Source organism: Pinus tabuliformis, chromosome 9 (assembly GCF_031772625.1).
Source record: "Pinus tabuliformis cultivar Carrire ecotype Pingquan chromosome 9, CPIR1, whole genome shotgun sequence".
In the NCBI taxonomy this organism is placed as follows: domain Eukaryota; kingdom Viridiplantae; phylum Streptophyta; class Pinopsida; order Pinales; family Pinaceae; genus Pinus; species Pinus tabuliformis.
The window spans coordinates 430,768,649-430,792,272 of NC_142307.1; the positions used below are offsets into that span (position 1 = coordinate 430,768,649).

The window sequence follows — 23,624 nt, forward strand, 5'->3', positions numbered from 1 at the left end:
GGCTTCCTCTCTTATAGATTGTGCATACATTCGCAACACTTCACCTTGTGTTTCTATTTTTATGTGTTTCAGGCACCTCTAACTGATCGTTTCCACTTTCCACTGGCTTTTTGGCTTCCTCCTTGGTCACTATAGATTCCTCTGCCTCGCTTGATCCTTCGGCTTCCCTCCACAGTCATTGTGGCTTCCTCTGAGTTGTTCAAGTTCACTGTTGTCCGATCATTTATCAGGCGACCTGACGACGTTAAACCTCTCCTCCATTCTCCTGTCACAACAGTCGGAAATCCATGCGATTGAACCCGCACCATTCGATCATTGCATCATGATCCGATGGTCTCCGCAACTTTCTTCACATGCGTTAAACGTCGTTCTCTTTCTCACCATTGATTGTGTCCATCGGGAAATATAATGGTAGTCGCAAGCCCTGATTGCGCGACTTGCATGCGTGTTAACCCGCGGGGGTTGTGTTAGACCCCACGCACTTTCCTCATCATCTGACCATCCGTCACACGATCGGACGGTAGTCGCAAGCCCCGATTGTGCAACCTACATACGCGTTAACCTGTGGGGGTGGAATTTTTCATCCGCCACGTGTCGTATTGTGACTAGATCGCGCGGCCATATACGGATACTGCCATCCTCCCATGGGCAGTGTAGGGGATACCGCTTACCAAGAAACCGCCTGTCCCCCCAGCCGTTAACCTCCGTGTGACTTCTGCTCCTGATCACCATTGGATCCACCGCGCCCTGATCCGACGGTCCACATCCATCTCATTATCCTGCGTACATCTTTATCGCTCGCGACCGTTGGATTTGCCTGTCGTGCTGTATCTGACTGCTCATGTTTGTTTACTGTTGAAAGCATCTACTACTCCTCCGATAGCTCCTGATAACTCTGTCTACTTCCTCTATGGCTCCGATGGCTATTGTGTGCTATTAAATGCATCCATTGCTCCTCTGATGGCTCCCGATAGTGCAGTTTCACACATACATGCAATTTCTGCTCCAGTAGTTGTTAAATGCATGCATATATGCTCTCTGATCACTCCGTTTCTGTGTTTCCTCCATTTTCTCTATGTACTCCTCTTCATTAGCATATATATCTGACATATACATATATATGGATCCTCTAGATGTTTTCATCTTCTGTTGCTCTGATAGCTCTATGTGCTACCTCCCATTGCTCTATTCTTCTTTGGCATATATATGTGTGGCTCCTCTTACTTTGATATGCCTCCTTGCATATTACCATATTGACATCAATGACAATTCGTGTCCAACATGGGCTGGTGTCGGTGGGTTTCTACCATTTCTTAGTGTTAATATTTTTTTAATTTCAATTATCTGATTATACAAATTAAAAATTTATGATATATTTTCGTTGTGGATTTAAGTTAATATGTTTTTGTTATTTACTGATTTATGTCTTTCTATTTTTCAAGAAAATGACATCAAAGAAGATTTTTGTGAATATGTCTGGACCAAAGACTCTTAAAGGTGTATCATCAAAAAACATTGGTGAATGAACTCCACCTAAGCTCATGGCTACAAATATTTCAAGTGCCTCAAGTGATAAGAAGATGATTTCAGACTGGAAGAATTCAAAAGAGGTGAAATTCCCATCAAAAATCTGGTATGTGAAATAAAGATAAAGCCAAAATGTGAATATATATCTATATATCGATATACTGAATGAAAATGGAATTTCTGAGCTGATGGGAAGAGTCATAGATATGTGCTCGGTACCGGACACTGAAGTTGTTTACATACTTACAAAAACTGCCAAGTCACATGAAAAGATTAAATATTGACTAACATATTCATTGTATGACACAAGAGAGGTATCTACAAAGTTGTGTAAACAAAATGCAAATGAGATGAAACAAAACATCGTAAGTATTGTTATTTATATTTGTATTTTTCTTTCTTGAAAGTGTCTCGCTATACTTTTTTAATTTTGTTTTTATTGACATATGATATTTTGTTTGGAAGAATTTTGTTGAAAGTTGTTCAATTAGGTTGGGATGCATTCATTTCATAGAGCATGATATCATGAAAGTTGTCAGTAGTTTTTACTCAGTGTCAGAAGAAGATATGGAAAACAAGCAAAATGTAGTAAGTGATGATGCTACAAAACTACATCCAAAGGATTAGAAAAAAATGCCTCTAGTGGATAAATCTATCAAGGGTAGACAAGTTACTTTCGAGGGCGATGAAGTTGAAACTGACAGTGAAGCATATGTTGCTGTTATTGAAGATGACATTGGAACTGAGAAGAGCCGTAAAAGACCAAAAGTAACAATGCCCGAGAATAAATCTGTTGAGAATGTTATGACGAAGAAAAGTAAAGTTGAAGATTTTGAAGTAGTCATTACCAGCAGTTAAGAACCTAGTGAAACTTCAAAAGAAAGTAGAGAAATCGTTACACCAAGAGTTGATTTAGAGGATGGCATTATCAAAACAAAAAAAAAATCCATTTGATAGAATTTGACAAAGAAAAACGTAATTGATGGTGGTCGTACATTTCAGCTTAATGTCAGACAAACCTATAAGGCAAGTGAAGGACCATGTCAACATCAAGTCAAAAAGCCACACCATCTGCATGTTCACAACTTGAAGACATTGACGAGGTACAATCCATATGCTCATGTGGTTAATTATGTGCTTCTTGTTGATCTAGTTCAAGTTCCCAACCGCATTTGATAAGTCAAAATGTTTTGAATACAATTATTATGCGCTTGGAGGGAACCAATTTGTAGAAGCTCAAAGACAATTGATGGAGGAATATCCCAATAACCCACATTTTGAAACAATGAAATGTATCATTTATACTAGTTTATCGGATACAGAAGCAAAGTTAGTGGCGTGGGATCATAATTGAGATAATGAATATAGGATGTCTATGACTTTCATCCAAAGGGTTAGATTTATTCATAGTGAATTTCAAGAAAAATGTGGTGGGGATAGGATAAATGTTACTGCAGATTTCTGAAGGGAATGTTGTATGGAAATAGGCTATCAAATTGAAGAGAAACCCAATTCAAAAGGTGGAAAACGCAACCTTCCTAGTGATATATTCAGAGGTGTTGATAACATTTTCCAATTGGCGTTTAGAACTAGAAATGTTTGGAAGTTGATTGATGAGATTTTTAGCATGTGGGAAAACATTGGCATTAAAAACTAGAAGGTCAAAAAGTCTAAGCCATTGATATGTGGCAGCAGTAAATTAGGTCGTGAATTGAAGCAACTTCCAGAAGATATGACTATCACACCTTGGAGAGCAATGCAAGGAGTGAAAGATGAAAAAATTATCAAAACAATATTATCTCGTGTGAAGTCAGGGGAATTATCATTGGAGGAAATGTCTGAGTAATTTCAAAAGTAAGTTTGTTGAATTATTTTTATTTATTTCTAGATTATAATTTTCTTTTAAATAAAACATGTTGTTCTTAGTAGTATTTGTTATAAATATCATTATATTGACTTTTTGTTACTTTATCTATGCAGTCACAAAGTTTACATGAAAATTCAAGAACAAATGGTTAAATTGTTGAATGAAGATAGTTGGGATGATGGTGTATGCAACTATCCAGATTCAAGTTCTACATCAACATTAAAAGCTTTTTATCTTGCATTTAAAAGGGTATCTTGATTTACACACTCATTTTTATTTATCTGTGTAATATTTTTAATTTATAACTTACACATATATTTGTTTATTTTATAAAATATGAAGAAGGATGATAATGGAGCGCCAACTAACTTCAGAACCTTTATTGAAAAAATAAAGATCGAAAGACTGAGGAAGCAACGTGTTAAGAATGTTGAACTTGATCCAACTCTTACTCATTTCTTTTGGAATGGGCTAGACACTGTTAAATATAAAGTAATACAAGGCGACTGTGAAGACATTGCTAAACTCATACCTAAAAGGGAGTATGCCCTAGTTATTACAGATATTCCCCATGGTTTTAATATTCCAAACATTGACTATGATAGTGACCCTTATACTTATCAATCTCTTAGTAAAGTGGTTGCGGGATTTGTAGAAGTCACGTCATCACCATTATGGAGATTTGTGACATTTCATTCAGACACACAATTGGCAATGATATTGTCAAGCTTCAAAGGGAAAAAAAATTCAAGGATGCAGCTTACATGGTAAGAGGTTTAAAATGTATATCTGATTAATGTTGAAAAATTCATTTATGTACAAGTTGATTGAACTTTTACTATTTCATGTTACAGGCAAAAGTCAAATTTTCTTAACCATGATGATCAAGTATTCATAAATGATTGTGAGTTCATTCATATTGATAGTTGGGCAAAAGATGATAGCTATATGTCTATGATTTTTAATTGGGTAGATGGAAAGAGTCATAGCCAAACACTGACTTATGATGCTGTTGTGAGAAAACTAACATATGAAGACAAAGAAGCAAAAGGAGAGATAGTTAACATTTATCAAAAACCACAATTATTGATTAACTATCTTATAGACATATGTTCAAATGAAGGAGATTGGGTTCTGGATTTATTTTCTGGCTTAGGTAAGTTTTATGATATAGAATTGAATTTCAATATGTTATTTTTTTAATTAATATGTCATTGTACTAATTTACTTCATTATTTCTTTTGTGCTTGATAACTAGGTACAACACTAGCATGCTGCCTTCAAAAAGGAAGAAATTGCATTGCAATTGAAAAATATCCATTACACTGCAATTTCATTCAGCAAAGAATTAATGCTCTTCAATTTCTTCTAGATGCAATGCAAGAAATTGGGTTGAAGAAAGGGGACTTTAGTGAATCACATGTGGCAAAAAAGGCAAAGGAACCTCAACCACCATTACATGGGATGTTTGGAAAGACATACATTGGGAGATTCGCAGACATCAAAAATCCATTAGAGGATGAAAATGAGCAAAAGGAAGCAGAAAATATTGTGGAAGAAGGCAATGATGAAAGTCTAGAGGATGAAGAGTTTGGAATACGTGACATTGTTGATTAAATTTAAGTTATGCTTGAAAATGAAGCTCATTTTTTGTAACTATTAAGTAGTTATACTTGCAATGTTTTGACTTTGACATTTTATGAGAAGAATATACACTCAATTAAGGTTGTTATGCATTCAATATTTGTAATATGTGATTTTCGCATTAATTTTTAAGTTAATCATTATTTTTTGGAAAAAAAGTGATTATTATTATTTTTTTGACATGACATTCATAAAAAAAAAACTATTATTTAACTATTTTTAGTTAAAATTTTCGTATAAAAATTGTGATTTTCGCATGTCAATTGTAGCAAAAAATTATCAAAACGTGTAGTTTTTTAATTATATTTATGTTAAAAATGACTATTTTTATGTCCATTCTTAAAAAATATTGTTTTTTAGAAACAATTATTTCTTGTGGATTGAAAAAGTAAGTAACGATGTATAAATATGTAGAATATCAAAAATTCAAAATATCAACCTTCTTCTTTAAATATGCGAAACAATAAAAACCTCACTAAAAAAAAAGGAAAATATGAAGAAAAATACCACTTCAAAAATTATTAAATTTACAAAATAATTATTTACATTTCATACATTAGGGAAAAAAAATCCTTTTAGAAAAGGGCCTGGTGTAGAATTACAACGTTTTAAAATCAACATAAAAAACACTACCATTATAAAACACAATGTATATAAAAAAAATTATAGTGCCAAAAACTAAGCTCTAAAAAACACGTGTGTTCTGCATCACCCCTTTTCAAAATTGGGTCACTTTTTTGCTATCTCTACAAAACGGTTAACAATATGGGTTCTCGTTTCAAAGTTTACATTGTTCTTTCTTTATGTGAAGAAGATGATGATGAAGGTGACGATGGGGGAGATGGTGGAGAGGGATTTTCTTCTTTTCCTTTGCCTTCTCGGTGGGAAAATAAAAGAGGTTATTCTACTCCTTTGTCTTGTTTGGAGATTGAAGAATATTCACCTCTACCTTTATTAAATTCTCTATACATTTCTTCTACCATGGCTCTCATGGTCATGAAACTATCCATGAACTGGGAGTCTGACTCCAAGGGAATTTTTTCTGTCATTTTCCTCCTAGGATAGACTCTTCTAATTTCTGGGTTAGCTTCAACCAACTCTCCTTCTCCTAATTTTAGCTTTGTCCTAGTTAGCAATCAAAAAAAAATCCAGCATAATCTTGTCTAACCTTAGCAACCTAAAGCTATGATACCACTTGATCTGAAATTGATCTAAGACAATTAATAAGGTATTACAGACTCATGTGCATAAATGTGCCTATGTTATTTTGTGCAACGGATCGATAAGATTGCGAAACACATAGACAAGGAAGCATTTAAAAAACAAATAATAGGAAAATATATAAGCACAACAAGTTTAATAAGGAGTTCACCCAATACTCTTGGGCTACGTCTCTTGGTCTAGCCTTCAGTGGTGGCCTCTCTATTATGTTTTCAAAGTAGAGTTTTTATAACAATGAGCTCCATTTGAGTCTCACCCAATATATACAAATTAGTGAGACTATACTTGGATCCCCCAAGTCTCTGGAGTACACAGGCTCTCTTCACTGACTCTTGGCCTCTATTGATTACAGTAGTATGAGCCCAATCTAAGACTCAATACATAACAAGCATATACATAGGAGTTCGCTCGAACCTCTAAAGTCTTCTTTGGAGTATACAAACTCTCTGACTCTCTCTGTCTTTGTCTCAAGTCTGGCTCGACACTACCTTTGCTTCTTCAGGTCAGCTCCTAACTTGCTTCTTGATTTCTATATCCTCTTCTCTCAGTCAATCTGTGGCTTTAAAGCCAATCTACTTCCTGACTGTTCGTTTTTGCTTCCTAGTTTTCCGGTTCCCCTGCCTCTGTCGGTTTGAATCCCTTTGTCCTGTGTAATTAGTCACTCTGTAACACCTCATAGGGAGGTGGCCACCTATTTTGTAACGGATGAGTGTCAGTTCTCTTGGACATATTTGAAACAACAATTTTTTCCGTTAACTCCAAGAATTCTTGTGAAACATGACCTTCTGCCAATGCATTGTCCATATTGGACTTCAAATTCTATGTGATCTTACTTTATAATCTTGTAAAATCTGGTCGTCCATTAGAACGCGTCTTCGTTGTTGATTTGGGGGACCCAGATCCTACGGTTGTCATTCATATCAAGCGGTTGAGTAGCATGATGTTTACCCGTCTGATTTGAGTGGTTCTCCCTCTCTTCCCTGGGATGCATGACAATTGTTGTATGGCATTGGAAAGAACTCGGTTGAAACCACTTACCACTCGGAGCCCCTCTGATATTCTGTCGGTTTTGTGGAATCTCGCTCCAATGGAACTATAACAATATTTTCCTGCATTTTATAATTATTTTGGGTTAGGGTGCTTGGGGATTCTCTTCACTGAGAGGTTTGCCCTATGATATGCGATTAGCATCTTATTGCTAATCACATATCAGAAACTACCTCCGCGGCTTAAATTTGCCCCTGCATTTGTTGGTTGGTGTCGGCGCATGTTACCATGGTCCGCCGCTCTGCACGCTAGATCGACGACCCTCGTTGATCCGCGCTGATCACAATTTGCAACAGTCATGAGGATTCCTCCGATAAGCTCGATCTTTATAAGACTTTGAAACTTTGCATGATTTTTGGAGAGTTCATGAAAACTTAGAGAGTGTTTTATGATCCTATTTGGATCATAACCCCATTTTTGTCTTCAATTGGTTCTTCTCCTTCCAAGATTTTTTTTTTCTCTACAAGACAATTGTTAGTATTGTCATCTTTCCTCCATTGCAACCCTAGGGGAAGTGTAGTTATTCTTCTAATAACCTTGAGGGTATTTTCTACTGACAAACCCTTCACTACAGCAGTGGCACTGACTCTAGTGAGAGGTATGAGTGACATTGCAAACTCTCTAGCCACATCATCATTGTATCCCCTTAGCAGCTCAAAGAACCGCATCCATTGATGCCTTGTAAAGATTTCTACCACAGTAGGATGTTGGTGTATTCTGGCTGTGTTGGTGGAATCTCTTTTTTTGAAACCTCCTGTCATAATTTTTGGCCATTCTTGTTTGAGTGAGGTTTGGATGGTTCTAGTTTAGGAGTTCTCATAGGTGATGAGGTTCTAGCCTTTATCCATCACTAATCTTCGCATAATTCTCTCTATGCATATAGAAAATACTGAAAATAAAGGATGATTTCCTCATTTTAGATGAAAAACATAGAAGGTATGGCACCTACCTCCTTTTCCTACGCTTTGATGATTAGAACCATTGAATCGATGCTCCTTGATATCCTCTTGCAACTGTGTTTGGTAATTCCCTATGTATCATGTAGCCTTCCTATAGTTTCCTATAGGTGCTCTGGGTTTCTTTAGATGCTCACTCTTTCTTGTAGGTTTCCACTATAGGGATGTCGAGAGAAACTTTTTTTTTAATGACTCCTTGAAGTTTCATTTTCCTTTAGCTTTTTGAAATACTAATACTTCTCATGGGAGTCACCGATTATTTCCAATTATGGTTGATTTCGTTGGATGGCGTGCTAGTTGGACGAGTAAAAATACCTACTTTCGGACCACTGGTCCCACTACCAGCTCATCACATCACCTTGTCTCATAATCATCTCCCACTTCATTCTCTATAAGTTAATCTTTTTTTGATTCATTCCCCTTGTTTTGATGTGACCTTGCCACGTGTGGAGTTGACTAACCCTTTTTCTTCTCATTATCTGGCCGAGGGTGGCCAAGTTAACTGGCAACCTTCGCTTATAAAATCAACTTCCTACCTCATTTCTACAGTTTAATCATATTCATAGCTATGAGGGAGTATTGGTGAGATGATATACCTGTTGGTCCTTTACTTCACTGATGCACACTGGAGAATGGTACTACTTCATTATTATTTGACCTTGCTGCATATGCTTCAACTGTGTTTTTTCTCTTTTTATTTTGTTGATGATTTCCTCCATGGATGATGTAGAAGTGCTAGATTTGTCGTTGTTGAGCTCTGCAGGAGCTTCCTAACAACTATGATCCTTGTGTTGAAGGTGGATTGGTGTTGTTGTGGTCTTTTTATGTAATAGGCTGCTACAGGATGTCTACAGGGCATCTTGTAGCTGCCTTTTTCTTAACCTTTTGCATCTCTTCTTTGCTTCTGAGGTTGAATAGGCATTGGAATGAGTGAAGGATGTGGTAATGAGTGGAATATGAGGTATGTTGTCATGGCATGTATCTTATATATATATATATATATATATATATATATTGACTTGATTTCTTTGATAGATGTAGTGGTGACATGGTCATGGAGGGTGTTGGCTGGGGTATGGTGAGGTCAATGGAATTTTTCATAGCCCAAAATAGTCTTGTGTCACCATTTTTCACTAGACTTCCCTTCCTAAACTTTTTCAAGGCTTCCTGTAAAACCTACCGGAAACTCCTGTAGTATTATAGGGAATCTTGTAGAAAACATATATCTTCTTGGAATTGGCATATGGAGTGGAGTATGGATGGAATAACATGGGGAGTATGGAGGAGATGAGATGGATGAAGGAAAACATGGCTTTTGGTAGGGTCTGTTGTCCTCTGTAGTTTGTGCATGCCATCCTCTTACAAACCTGCAAAAAAAAATTGTTATTCTTTTGTATGTTTTTCTCTTTTTTCATTTTTCCTTCCTTTTTTTTTTGAAAAGAAAACTAGGCTTTCTCAAACGAGGTTTTCATCCTTGTTTCCTACCCTAGGTTCCTCAAAAGAGGTTTTCACCCAAATATCTTTTATTTTTTTCTCTCTTTTTCATTACTCTTGGGCTACCTCAAGAGGTTTTCAACCCAAAAGTTGGACTCAAGTGCCTCATGGAGGTTTTCACCTAGGTCCCTTTATTTTTTAATTTTATTTTATTTTTTCGAAGGGCCTGGTGAGGTGGAAGATGAGACTTATCCAATCACCATCACTGCCTTGTTGGTGCTACTGATGAATTCCTGCTTTGATAAGGGCTTCTTGTAAACCTTTAACCTATACCCATTGACAAGCAAAGGGATACCTTCTGCATAAATGGTTATTTTCTAAATAGGTACATTGTCATGGACCTTTTCTATCAAATATGGTCCTAACCATCTGGTCATTAACTTGCCTTGTAAATCTTTGTATCGGTAGTCATACAACAAGGCCCGGTTGCCTTTTTGAAACAGTTTGTCCTTGATATTTCTGTCATGCTAGATTTTCCTTTGTACTTGAGTCACTTCTGTGTGTAGGAGGGCTTGCATCCTACATTCATCTAATCCATTCAGCAGGAGCAATATTTCATGTTGTGCCCTTGTGATATCTAGATCCAGTTGTGCTGCCATCCTTAAGGTATTGTATTCAAATTCAATGGATAACATGGACTTCCCATAGGCCAACTCATAAGGAGTGAAGAAAGTGGTGGTCTTCTAGGTGGTATTATAGGCCCAAGTGGCCTCAACTAATCTGTTTGCCCAATATTTTCTACTGCTGCTAATCACCTTGGTCATAATGTCTTCCAATGCTTGGTTGGTTACTTCCACTTGCCCATTATCCTGTGGGTGGTAAGGAGTGGATCTTTTATGCTTGATCTTGTGTTGGCTTAATATATTTTCAATTATGTGAGATGTGAATTGACTGCCTTGATCAGTGACCAACTCTCCGGGGTATCCAAACTTATAAAATACATTTTCCCTCAAGAATTCAGCCACCTTTTCTTTTGTTGCTACCTTGATAGCTTTGGCTTCCACCCACTTTGTTAAATAGTCGGTGCACACAATGATATACTTCTTCTGTCTGGATGGAGAGTCAATGGGCTCGATGAAATCCATGCCCCACTTGTCAAATGGCTCAAAAGTCACTTGAGGTTGTAGGGGCATTTCATCCCTCGGGGTAGGCTTCCCCATCCTTTGGCATTAATCGCACTAGTCGGTATACCTTTTTACATCTTGGTGAAGAGTGGGCCAGTAATATCTAGCTTGTAGTACCCTCAATGCTGTTCTTTTGGCTGCAAAGTGACCTCCATAAGGCCCATCATGACAAGCCAAAAGGATGTCAAAGACTTCCTCCTATTGGAATTGTTGAGTCTAACTGTTATAAACCCTCCATGTATTTTCTGATTTATTTTTGCCTACTTGTTCTGATTAATTAACAAGTTATTTACCATGTAAATACTGAAAATAAATACAAGTACATGCTCAACACATTACAGATCATCAACTGAAGGAAACAAAACAAGCACACAAGTGACACCATTCTTTTAGGACCAATGTCCCTGGAAAAATCCAATGTGGGAAAATCGATGCAGTTATATGAGGGCTGTATTATTAAGCAGTTTCAGAATACAATCTCAGTTCCAAAACCAGCTCACCCAATAGAGAATAATATTAGCAGTAGTGCCTCTCAGTCGGAGATAGATGTTTCTGCTGAAACCCTGGATAAACGCTTCGACAACTCCCAGCTCCAATCTACCCACGAAAACCCCAGCATGAGCCTCTAGGGACTGCGTCAGCCCTTTCTGGCCCCAGTGTCTGCCCAACGTCACCCTATCCTGCCCTATATTAGCCATTGGAGGCACTACATCAGCCTTTAGAGCCTCTGCATCACCCATGCTAGCTCTTTGAGGCACTGCATAGCTCCTGGCTACCTCTACGTGAGCCCTGGTTGGCACTACATGAACCCTTGACTGGCTCTCCGTCCCTCTCTCATGCCTTTTGCGCTGATCCTCTTGGTACTATCTCTACCGCTCTACTTCTGTATTCACTGCCCCTTAGCTGCAACTTTGATCACTCTTTCAAATTCCTCAGCAAACCCTACCCCTGAAAATTGAAATCTTGATCAACTCGGTGTGTTCTCCAAGTGATCCTCAATCATCCTCTTATACTTTTCTCGTTGATAATTCAACGACCAATATTAAGTCCCTAATCAATGGATAAGTTCAACTCTAGCTTGATCCATGACTTTTGGACCCTTCTAACACATTTTTATATTAATTCACATCAATATTTTATTTTCCATATGTTTAGACTTAGGGACTCCATTAAAAATATTAATTATTTTAATATCTCTCAAACTGTTTAGAATCTGCCCAAACCATTTATGGGTATTGGATATCTCATGTGCCTTAGCCTCTCCACCAAGTTTTGAGGCCAGATCACATCCGATGCTAACCCAAGTCAACACTCCCTCTTAGCGAGGACTATGCTCTAATAATACTCCTAACTGAGCATCACTCTGATCATCGCCATCTGTCCTTATGTTGATGCTAGGCCTACTACCCAACATCTTCTGAAGTTGCTACATCATGTAATACTACCCATGGCCCTTCCACTACCATTTTTTCATATGTAGAACAACTCCCTCTGCATTTGTGTTGCTACCCATGGCTCTGCCACTAGCACTACTGCATCTACACTGCAATCCCTCTCATCATGCTGCATCATGATGCCCATGGCACTACCACTGATAACTACTACACTGCAATTCAGTTACTGAGAAGTAAGTAATTGATCTCCCAACTCTGACATCTCCATCAGGCGAGAAACAGTCTCGATGCTGAAGCTCCCTCTATCACTGATAAGTGCTCCCTCTCTGACCTTTGCATTGTTGCAACAACTTTGTGCATGCCCCACTACTCCCTCACGTTGTCCTGCGACTCCTGCACTATATCTCCCTCTGTCACTCCATCCACATCCATCTCTACTGACATCGCCAGTCTTGCTACTCCTCTTCGGGTCTCCTGTAGCAAGGTATAATCCAAGAGGTTGGGTACCTCGAGGATCCTGCCCCTCATTGCCTATAGTTCACCTGACTAGAGCTCAATGTCTCCCCACATCTACTAAAGTGGCATGTGAGCACTCATGCCACAGTCACCATCTACCTCCAATTCCTTCTCCACCCTTGTTGGCACAACCTTGGTCTGGGAAGCCTCTCCCTTGCTCTTCTTCCTCGAACACTAGCTCACATAGTGACCTAGTTCCCAATAATTGAAGCATTTGACCTTTGAGATGTCCTTCTTCTTTCGTTTCTCTTGCTTTCCCTTAGATGCTAGGGCAACATCCTCCTCTTCCTTCTTCTTGATTCTAATCCCCTTGCCACTGCTTCCCACCTTACTTAGCCTTCTGATTTCTACATGGCGAAGAGCTGCCCACATTTCCTCCCAATCTGGAAGGGTCGCCCTGCCCAATATGCTCTGAACAAACACCTCCCAGTCTTCTAAGACTACGCTCAGGGCTATTCTCACCATCAATTCTTGATCCGGTGTGGCCCCTATGGAAGTCAGCTGATCCCAGATCTCCGTCAATTGGCTGAGGAAGGGGTCAATATGTTCTCCATTCTGCAACTGGTATGACCGCAACTTCCTGCTTGCAAATGTGATAGGGTGATCCAACTCTCCCTCATCAGCCTGTGTCAATACTTCTCCGAGTGCAATACATGATGCATCCACATACACATGAAATTCCTTCTTCCAAACTGGGAAGACTAGGATCGGTGCGGTGACCATCTTTTCCTTTAACACATCTAGGCTCCACTGACATTATTCATTCCAACAGAATGTAGCGTCCTTTTTCAACAGTTTCTCCATCAGCACATTAATCTAGGTATAACTCTTGATGAAATTTCGGGAATAACCAATATGCCCTAGTGTTGCACGCATCTCTTTGACACTTCTTGGCGCCTCCAGATTGATGATAACCATGATCTTAGTAGGGTCTACCATTAATCCTTATCTGCAAACCACATGACCCAACAAGATTCTGAAGGGAACACAGGACAAACATTTCTTCAAATTTAGCACGATCTAATACCTCTGGCATGTATCCAGCATCAAGCGTAGACTAGCTACATGGAACTTCACCAGTCCAAACATCGTCCAATCGTCAAATTATACCTCCAAAAACTTGTGAATGAAGTCCTTGAACGCCACAATGACTATGCACAAAAAGATCATCGTTGCTTTCTTCAGTCCAAAAGGCATTACAATATACTGAAAGCATCCCCATTTAGTTGTCAAGGTCGTCTTACCCTTGTCTTCTGACACGATCTTGATCTGATAGTACCCAAATAACCCATTAGTGAATGAATATGCTTCCTGCCCACCAACATTATCTAGCACTTCGTCGATGAACGGAGTTGGAAAGGGGTCATGTAGGCAAGCATCGTTCAGCTTCCTAAGATCTACGCATATCCTTATTTCATCCTTTTGTTTCTTTTCCTGAACTACCATAGGACTGACCCAATTGAACTCCTCCACTGGTTCAATGGTTCCTGCTTCCAACATTTTGTCCAATTCTAAGTGGACCCTTTCTTTGTACTTAGGATTAAGGTGATATGGCCTCTACTTCACAGGCTTCACGTCTAGTTCCAATGTTATCTTCATTACTCCTAAATCACCTATTATCTCTTTCAGGTCTTAAAACTTTGTAGGGAACAAATCCCCATACTCACGGAGCAACTCCGCGACCTTATCCACATAACATCATACCCGTAGTCCCCTATCTTCGCAAACTCTAACTCTGTCTCTGTCCCAATGTTCACTTGTCTCGTTTTCAGCGGCGCGGTGATATCAAGATTCTCTATCTGCGGCCCATCAACTTCATAGTGACCTTCTGTCTCTAGGATATTAATGTTCCTCAGATGTTCCTCTTCTTCTTCAATAGTCACATTGTAGCACTCCAGCACATGGCACAATTCGGTGGTCCAGTCTCGTTGAATCAAATCCAAGGGATCTTGCGGGATCCTGAAGATCGTTGCTTTGACCTCCTGCAATGCTTCATCAATGCACATGAATCCAACTTCAAAGCTGAATGTCATGAAGAATCCCTGTCTCAAAATATCCCATTCATTCATGCCATGGCGGAGCTCTGTTTCCAACTACCAATTCATTGGTATCACGTCTAAAGTGTGACAGAACAAATTCACCCACTCCGGTTGCGGTTCTACTCCATAAGCATCAGTCCATTTTTCCAAGTAGTTGCGTAGATCACTCCTTCCATCATATTTCTCTGTTAGTCACACTATTGGGCAACCAAACTGCACCCTCATCATTCTTCGATATTCACACCATCCATAGAAATTTTCTTTATGCATACCCCACCATCTTGCAGGCGTAGCGCCAAATCCAAGGCTTGGAAGTGATGCTTCTTTGGCACTTCCCTTTCAAATGCATCCAAAAATTTATTAACATCAGTTAAACCATCATAATAAGGCAGACTTCTTACCTCCGACGATACACAGTGCATCGATTTTGTCATCATGTTACATTGTAGCGTAGACACTTCGTGCAATTGATTCTGCCAGTGTTTCAATTCTTCATCTGAATCTAATGTGCAAGAGCTCTCTTGGTCCCATGCAATACGTCCATCAACTATCGGATTCACCCAATCCTGATCTTGCGTCGTTATCTTGTAAATTTGATCCAAATCATTGTCACTTTCATAATCGTAGACTGGTTCAGTATAGTGTAGTCCTTCTACAGGGTCCAAAGGTACTACTACGCGGAGTGATTTTCTTTCAAATGACATTGTCTGCTTCTTCAAATTGACAGCCCATTCATGTCGATAACCCAATCAATCCCAAGGAGCGTGGGATAGGGATTGATGTCATCGACAATCTCTATTACTTTGAAATCCGCCAATGCGCTCATGTCTTCAATATCCACTGTCACTCCTTGTAATCTTCCCATGGGGATAATATTTTGTTGATTCACCATCCTCGATTGAATAGGAGACCACTGCAATGTAGGTCTCCCCATTCTCTCCCATGTCTGTTTCAACAAAACATTCACATCTGACCCAAGATCCAGAATATCTTGGTCCATTTCATACTCTCCTATTTGCACGGTGAGCCTCATCTCACGCCCTGTTCTTGCCTTATTCTTACCAAGTTTCCTAACCACGCGCAGTCCCTCAGGAGCATTACCAGCACATTTATTGATTACCTACTATAATCCATTTACGACCTTTCTATCGCGTAGCAGCGTCATACAGGTCTCTAAAAAGGTAGTAAGCATGGATGGGTCCATTTCTTCAAACTGCTTATCCTGACTTGCCAAGATTTTCTTTGCTTCCATGAAGGTTTCCTTCATGTGCTCCAAATCAAAGCCAAACTCCTTTTCTGGAGCTTTGCAGAACCATTCACCTTCTTCAGGCTGCTTTCCCTTATCTTCACTAGTTGTCATTCCACTTCGCAGCACAAGATTCACATTTGGATCCTCTTCGCGGGGTTCAACCCTCATCATCTACAAGTTTTGTGTAGGTTGTTGAGGTTGCGTCCCATTTTCGTGCATCTTAGCTATTAATACAGGGAAATCCTCTATCACGTGGTCAAAATGAGTGCAATATCGACATGATAGGTGCGTCATGTTCATACATTCTCGCACGTAGTGTCTTGGACCTCCATGATTGTAGAAAATAACTTGTCCCCGACCTCGTGTAGGTCCTCCTCCGACTCTGCCTCATCCGCGCCCCTGATATCCTCCTCGAGCTCCCCCAACACCTTGATTTGGAGGCCGAGTTTCTATTTTCATTTGATATGCAAGCATTCTCTCCATCATTAACTCGTAACTACGGTAATTGCGCTCCTCGTGACCTACCGATTTGCAGAAGTTGTAGAAGAGTTGTTGCAAAGTCTGTAAAAATTTCTGCAGCAAGTGGCAACTATATGTCGCATTTTTTGCAGCTACCTGACAAATAGCACACCACAGCATGAGCCCTGTACTTGGCCCTGCTTGAGCTTCCAATCTCAGAGGCATCCGCCCTCCTCCTACAACATAATTTTGGAAGATAGGGCAATGATATTTATCATGCCCTTGACTCTTACATTTCAAACACCAAACCTCTTCGCACACCTCTGGCTGAGCCACTCTATCCTTCTTCAGACTTTGGAATTCTAGGCAAAGGTTTTGCAACTCTGTGTGACTTTGCTAAACTCTCAAAGCAACATCTTGAATTGGTGTCTCACGCAATCTCATCACAATATCCAGGGCCTCCACCTAGGTCCCAATCTTTTGTTGTGATAAAGCAACCCTTAGATGAGGCAAGAGTGAAGCCACAAACCATTCGTAGTGTTGTCCATCCATAAGACTCATATTAGCTTCACAGATCTTGCACTTTAATCTCTGATCAAGCTCCCAGGGTGTCTCTCCAAGCTTCATCATGATCTCCTTGAATCTAACGATTGATTGTGTTTCAGGTTTGGGCCTACTGAATTCCTTATTTAGCGCAGTCTGAATATCTACCAATGCAACAATCGGGTTATCAGTGTAGTACTTAATGTACCATGTTAGTGCGTGTTCCTGTAAAGAAGTAACCAATGTTTCTTTCTTCATCTGATCATCTGTAATGCCTTGGGATTCCCACACAGCCTTTGCAACGAACCAAAACTGGTCCGGGTCTTCATTCCCCAAGCCCTTGAAAATGGGCAATTTTACTGAATTCACCATATTGAATAGTGGTGGAGGTGACGGCGGTGTGGGTGAAGGTGTATGCGGTGGGGGTGAAGATGGAGGTGGTGTGGGTGGATGTGGTATTCACAGAAAGCCTCTCCTTATTAACTGGACAATGCTCTGCCTAAAAGCTTGTGCTCCTTCTTTGTCGTCACTCAGAGGAGGCTCGATAAACGGGCTATATTCAGGTCATGTTCCCTTTCTATCCCTGAATAACTTTCCACTTCATGTAGCTCTGAACATCAAGGTAATTGCATAACCCGCTTTTTACACAAGAGCCTTTTAATCCAAGTATTCAAAGATCTTAAATACTTACCTCATGATTCTTTGAAGAAGCGTCGCTCTGCTTCGCTGTAGCTAATTGAGGTATCGACCGCGAACTCCGTCACAAATCCTCCTATGATATGATCAAGCCAGTGATTGACAATGCGTGCAATCTTATCTTCAAAGGTTTTCAATCTCTGCACTAAATCTGGGGTCCACACTATCAGACTGTCAAGCCTCCACCTTCCTTGGTCGTCTGCCAATTTTGGCGATCCACTCATATAATTCGACCGGGAAGGAATAAAAGAAAATTTCATGTATCTCTATGTACAGATACCTTTCCAACCACTGTTCTTTCGTCACTTGTGAGTTCCTGTTCTCTTGCGCCGCGAATTTGTGGATCTTTCTATCCAACCAATTTTCAATTTATTTCTTTGTTGGATTCCAGTGATACGACATCACACATCTCTTTATGCAGATCCCGGTCCCGACAACAGAACCATTTATTGGCTTAGAGGGTCCTGACCTAGGTTCAAAGTTAAGTTAGCCAAACAAATCCCTATATTACTGTCCCTTTCGACATCAATCCGTGGAGCGCGGACTGAAGTCTCATACGAAGCAATATAGGGAGATGTTGGAACCAAGTTTCCGCACCCAGAGATTAGTGTAATGTCATTTTATGCCCTAACTATGCCTTTGCGCAGATCGATAAGCCTTTAAGGGCTTATCAATATACTTCTCTTAATCACTCTTAGACCTTGCGAAGGTCTACAACTGTCTTTCGCAGACCCTGAATCAGTGAATCAATCACTTCCGCGCCTCTGTAATCACTGCTAAGTCTATTATTATCCAAATTAGCTTAAGTTTCAGATATCTTTAGCATGCATTAAGATATTCTTCACGTAAACATATATTATTACTTGTGTTCATATAACAATGTAAAACATACGGATTCGCGCATCAATACAACATTAAATGAGAAACCCATTATTCATCATAACATAATTGCATTCATTTATAACAGAAGGAACAGGACAAAATACATATATTTTCGAAACAATTTCTTTATTAATGCTTCAGATTTTTTTATAGACTCAAACTACCCTGCGCACTCAACTGCAGGGGTTCACACAAAAGCCTAGAGTAGAGTCCGCAGTTGAATGCGCGGACCCCTGCAGCTGAGTGCGCAGGGTAGTTTGAGTCTATAAGAAGATCTGAAGCATTAATAAAGAGATCGCACACAGCTACAAAGCCTCCCTTTTACTCTAAGATTCTTTGCTCGACACTTCTACTAATCCATTACATTAACTATGAACTTCACTTCCTCTACTTTAGACTCTCTAAGACTCTCTTTTTTATACAAGCCGACACAACTTACATTAAAGAAGGGAAAATCTGTTTATGATACTTATTATCTATGCGCTCCGCGACCACATCTTGTAAAGACTTTACTCTTTATAACAAAAACTTGGGCTTTTGCCCCAAAATTGACCTTAAAGGACCATGTCCCAACACCAAGTTTTTGTTTTCACTAACACATCATGAAAGACCATAAATAACTTCCATCTAAACTTAAGAATTTTATTTATAGTTAACATTGATTTTTTTCAAGTAATAATACTATTTTTAAATTTTATGGAACAATTCTCCTAAACTAATCTTAAATATTTTACTTATATTTCATATTAATTTATTTATTTTTGTTGGTTAATTATGCACATCTCTATTTGAAATAAGGCTTTCCAAATTTTAATTAATTATCAATAATTATTATATGGATGGTATATATTTAACTTTCATAGAATACTCTAGAATATTTGTAGTAGTATACACAAATCAAAGGTTGAGATTTATTTCCCAAATAGATATGTTTTTTAGTCTTTTAATTAAATTCATTAATTAATGAGGTATGGTTTCTTGGACATGTGGTGTTGATAGACCATAATATTTTCCCATAGTATTGTAATAAAGCATATTTACAAGAATATCTGTGATAAAGTGGAAGTAATCTCCATAAAGAATAAATGAGATATGGTTTCTTGGTCATGTGGTGTTGATAAGCCATGGTATTTTCCCATAATATTGTAATAAAGCATATTTACAAATTAAGAATATATGTGATAAAAGTGGAAGTAAACTCCAAAAAAATCTCTTGTTACATGTTTTTTTTAAATGCATATATATATGTTTAACTTACATATTATTTAATTTTATTATCAATGATAACAAGACTAATTATTTTGCCCACGGGGCTTTGGATTGACGGTGAATGGGTGCGCTGTTAAGGCACTCCTTGTGATAGGTCACGAGTTCAATTCCTCGTGGGTACTTAGTTTAGTCTTAACATAGAAAAAAAAAACAAGACTAATTATTTTAAATAAAATTATAACTTAGTCAATTTTTCATTTTTAAATTTTAGTAACTTGGAGAAGCATGAAGAACTAAGTGTTTTGATGCTTATTTTGAATTGATACCCATCAACATTTGGCAACCATTTAATTTATATAGTTGAATTAGTAATATTATTTTTTAATTTATATTTTAAACCAAGAAGAACACCCAAATAGGTCGGGGAATTGAACATCTAAGAATGCCTAAGAGTACTTTAATAACATAAATAATTGTGACATATTTTTTGCCCACCCAAATAGGCCGGGGAATTGAACATCTAAGAATGCCTAAGAGTACTTTAATAACACAAATATAATTGTGACATATTTTTTACCCAGATTCCGGCCTTTTCATTGTCCGGGCAATTCCTCCACCTCAATAAACTTGTCCTATATTTTTAACCATTTAGACCAAACATTTAAAAAGAAAAATAACATTTAATATTTTGGGTGCCCTTAAATTTCAAGAAACTGGGTGCCTCATAAATTTTTTATGCTTTTGAATCCATTTTTACCATCAAAAATATTATTTAAATATTGATCCTGTAAGGTTTGTTGAATTTTTTTACCAAAATTCCAACCACTTTTGATTGTCTAAAAAATTTCTCCGCCTCAATAAACTTGTCTTACATTTTTACTCATTTAAAATAAACTATTAAAAATAAAAATAACATTTAATATTAAATAATAAATTGGTAAAGAATTTCAACATAAAAAACCTAAAACTTTCTAAAAATAGAAATAACGGGTTTAACATGGCCTCGGGGCTCGAGATCTTTTCTCGAGTAAGTTATCACGGGCTTTTCGATATGGACAGAAGTACCACAAACAACCGGCCGGGTTATTTGTCGGCAACTCAGCGTGCCATTTCCCGGCGAGTTCAGGGCGGTTGGTCCTTCCGACATTGACACGTCATACAGGCCGTACAGTATAAGTCAAACAATTCGAGGTGTGTAACCGAGAGTCGGACTGCACTTTTTGTTCTAGAATCGAACTGGTTATTATTCTTATTGTAACAAATTCATTTTATTGGGAGGCACAGGCATTTATGGATCACTCTGGGCTGTTAGTAAATAACATTTCGCAAGAGCTAATTGGCATACTATAAGGCATTAAATGCCTGGTTACATGCGTTAGCTATTTAAGAGACGTGTGGGGTTTATTTTTTATTTATCCATCACCCCGGGTGCGTATTAAATAGCTAAGGGGTGCGCATGTAGCGGGGCATTTAATGCCCTATAGTATGCCCTTTAGCTCCAGCCACAACATTTGGTGCGGTAGGTTTTAAAGTTCCCTTTTGTCTGGAAAAAAAAGAATAAAAGAAAATTATTTTAATGTTTATGAGGCTACAACGCGTAAAAAGCGCGTTAAAAATCCGTCATAAACGGGTAATCTCGCTATATAATAAGTTGAGTAGTTCAGCTATCTTATTCTCACTTTTGCTTTTGTTGTTACTGATCTCTGGCTGCAACTCTGTGATTATATATCTAGTCTTTTTCTGCATAAATCATACAGAAGTTTTTGGGTATTTATTCTATTCTTCGTCAAAAAAAATTAGAGTAGCGAATTTGGAACCATTTACTATGGTTCATCATCAAGACAAAGATAGATAGCTTGTTATCGAGCATTCTAAATATAGAAATAAATAACTTGTTATCGAGCATTCTAAATACAGAGATAGATAGCTTGTTATCGAGCATTCTAAATACAGAGATAGATAGCTTGTTATCGAGCATTCTAAATTCTGTTACTTAAGTCTCGTCATTTTATTTAACTTTTAAGTATTTTGTATCCATGACCACATAATCAGAATATTTGGTTTCTTGGTGCACCAGGTTCTTGAGCCCTTGGGTGTTGGCTACTGGTGCAATTGCGTAGTTTCTCGGAGTAACACCTCTGGCATAAAGCTCCTCTCAGGAGAACAATGTCTTTGGATAAAGACCTGGTATTCATCGTATGGCAGTATCTAAATGAAGAAAAGCACACAGAGGCGGCCCACGTGTAAGTTTCTGAACCCTGGTCTATGTTTTTTGGTTTTTCAATGGATTTTGCATACGTGAATAGTGACAGATTTTGGTTTCATGGCATGCATGACCCCAGGTTGGAGAAAGAATCCCGGATCTACTTCGACCTGAAGTATTTTGAAGAAATTCTGTTAGATGGAAAATTCGATGAGGCCGAGAGCTATTTGTCGGGCTTTACCAAATTTGAGGACAACATGTATTCTACTAAGATATTCTTTGAGATAAGGAAGCAGAAGTACCTAGAAGCATTGGACAGGTATGAACTCTCATTTTCTTTTCACGCCTTACAGTGACGATTGAAAGAGAGGATGCATTGGGTTTTTGCTTTTTCATCTGGTTCAATGTATGTGAATAATCTAGTATTCCAGATTAAAAAATAACAAATTAATAACAGTTGTATTGTATGGTGCTTAATTTTTATATTATAAATTTAATATTGGTAATTTAGATACTTGTGAGGTAGTTTCATTGGTGATGGTTGTGAATATGAAGTGTTAGGTGCAGTGAAATCAAGATTCGATTTCTTTTTTTTTTTTTGTGATTACAGAAGGGCATTGAAATGAATCCATGTTAGATGTTTAGTAATAATAATTTGGATAGATCCATACATAGTAGTATTGAAATAGATTCATGTTAAATGTTTAGTGGTAGCAATTTGAATCGATCCATACATAGTGGTAGCAGTTGGGATGGATCCATGCCCAATTGTCCATTTCCCAAAATATAAAAAAATTAAAATATAAAAAATAAAATATTTGTAGTTGAGATTTATGACGGTAGGATAATTGCATTTGTGGGTATGAGTATTGTGCGGTTTCTGGCATTTTTATGTTTGTGAATGTCATGGGACCAGTTTAATAAGTTTTGATCTTTCTGTTGGGTTTATGTTTTTGTTATATTTGTCAATGAAATTGTTTGGTTTGGGTTTGTTCTTGAAACTTCGATGATCGTAGAAGTTGTTTGTTCTATTTGGTTAGATGCACGGAAAATCAACAAGACTCTGTTTATTACACTATCCTATATTGTAAAAAGTAAGGTTATGATTTCTTGTAAATGATAAAGTTCTTAATCTTCTTGGTTTTCAGAACTCTTTTTCAATATATGAATTTTGCAATTTGTGTCTTTCCTTGTAATTGTGAATATGAAACTATTGTGGTATCAACAGTTCTATAATGTCAATCGGGCTCTTGGAGTTTCTATATTAAATGCAAATATTCTGAATGGCTAGTGTGATTTTGTTGGGAAATTCAGAGTGATATTTGTTCATCAGTTCTATAATGTCAATCTCAGAGGTTCTTCATCAGTTTTATAATGTCAATCTCAGAGGTTGGGCTTTTGGGCTCTTGGAGTTTCTATATAAAATGCAAATATTCTGACTGACTAGTGTTATTCTGTTGGGAGATTCAGAGTGATATTTATTCATCAGCAAGTGTCACCTCTTTGTCTACGCGGTTCTCAGTTTTTCAATGTTTGTATTGTCTTTATAAGATC

The 23,624-nt window shown here is 38.1% G+C and overlaps 1 pseudogene; it reads left to right on the forward strand.

Annotated features, from left to right (window-relative positions):
- Positions 1 to 23,624, forward strand: part of LOC149148995 (protein TOPLESS-RELATED PROTEIN 2-like) — a 164,606-nt pseudogene that overhangs the window by 138,348 nt on the left and 2,634 nt on the right.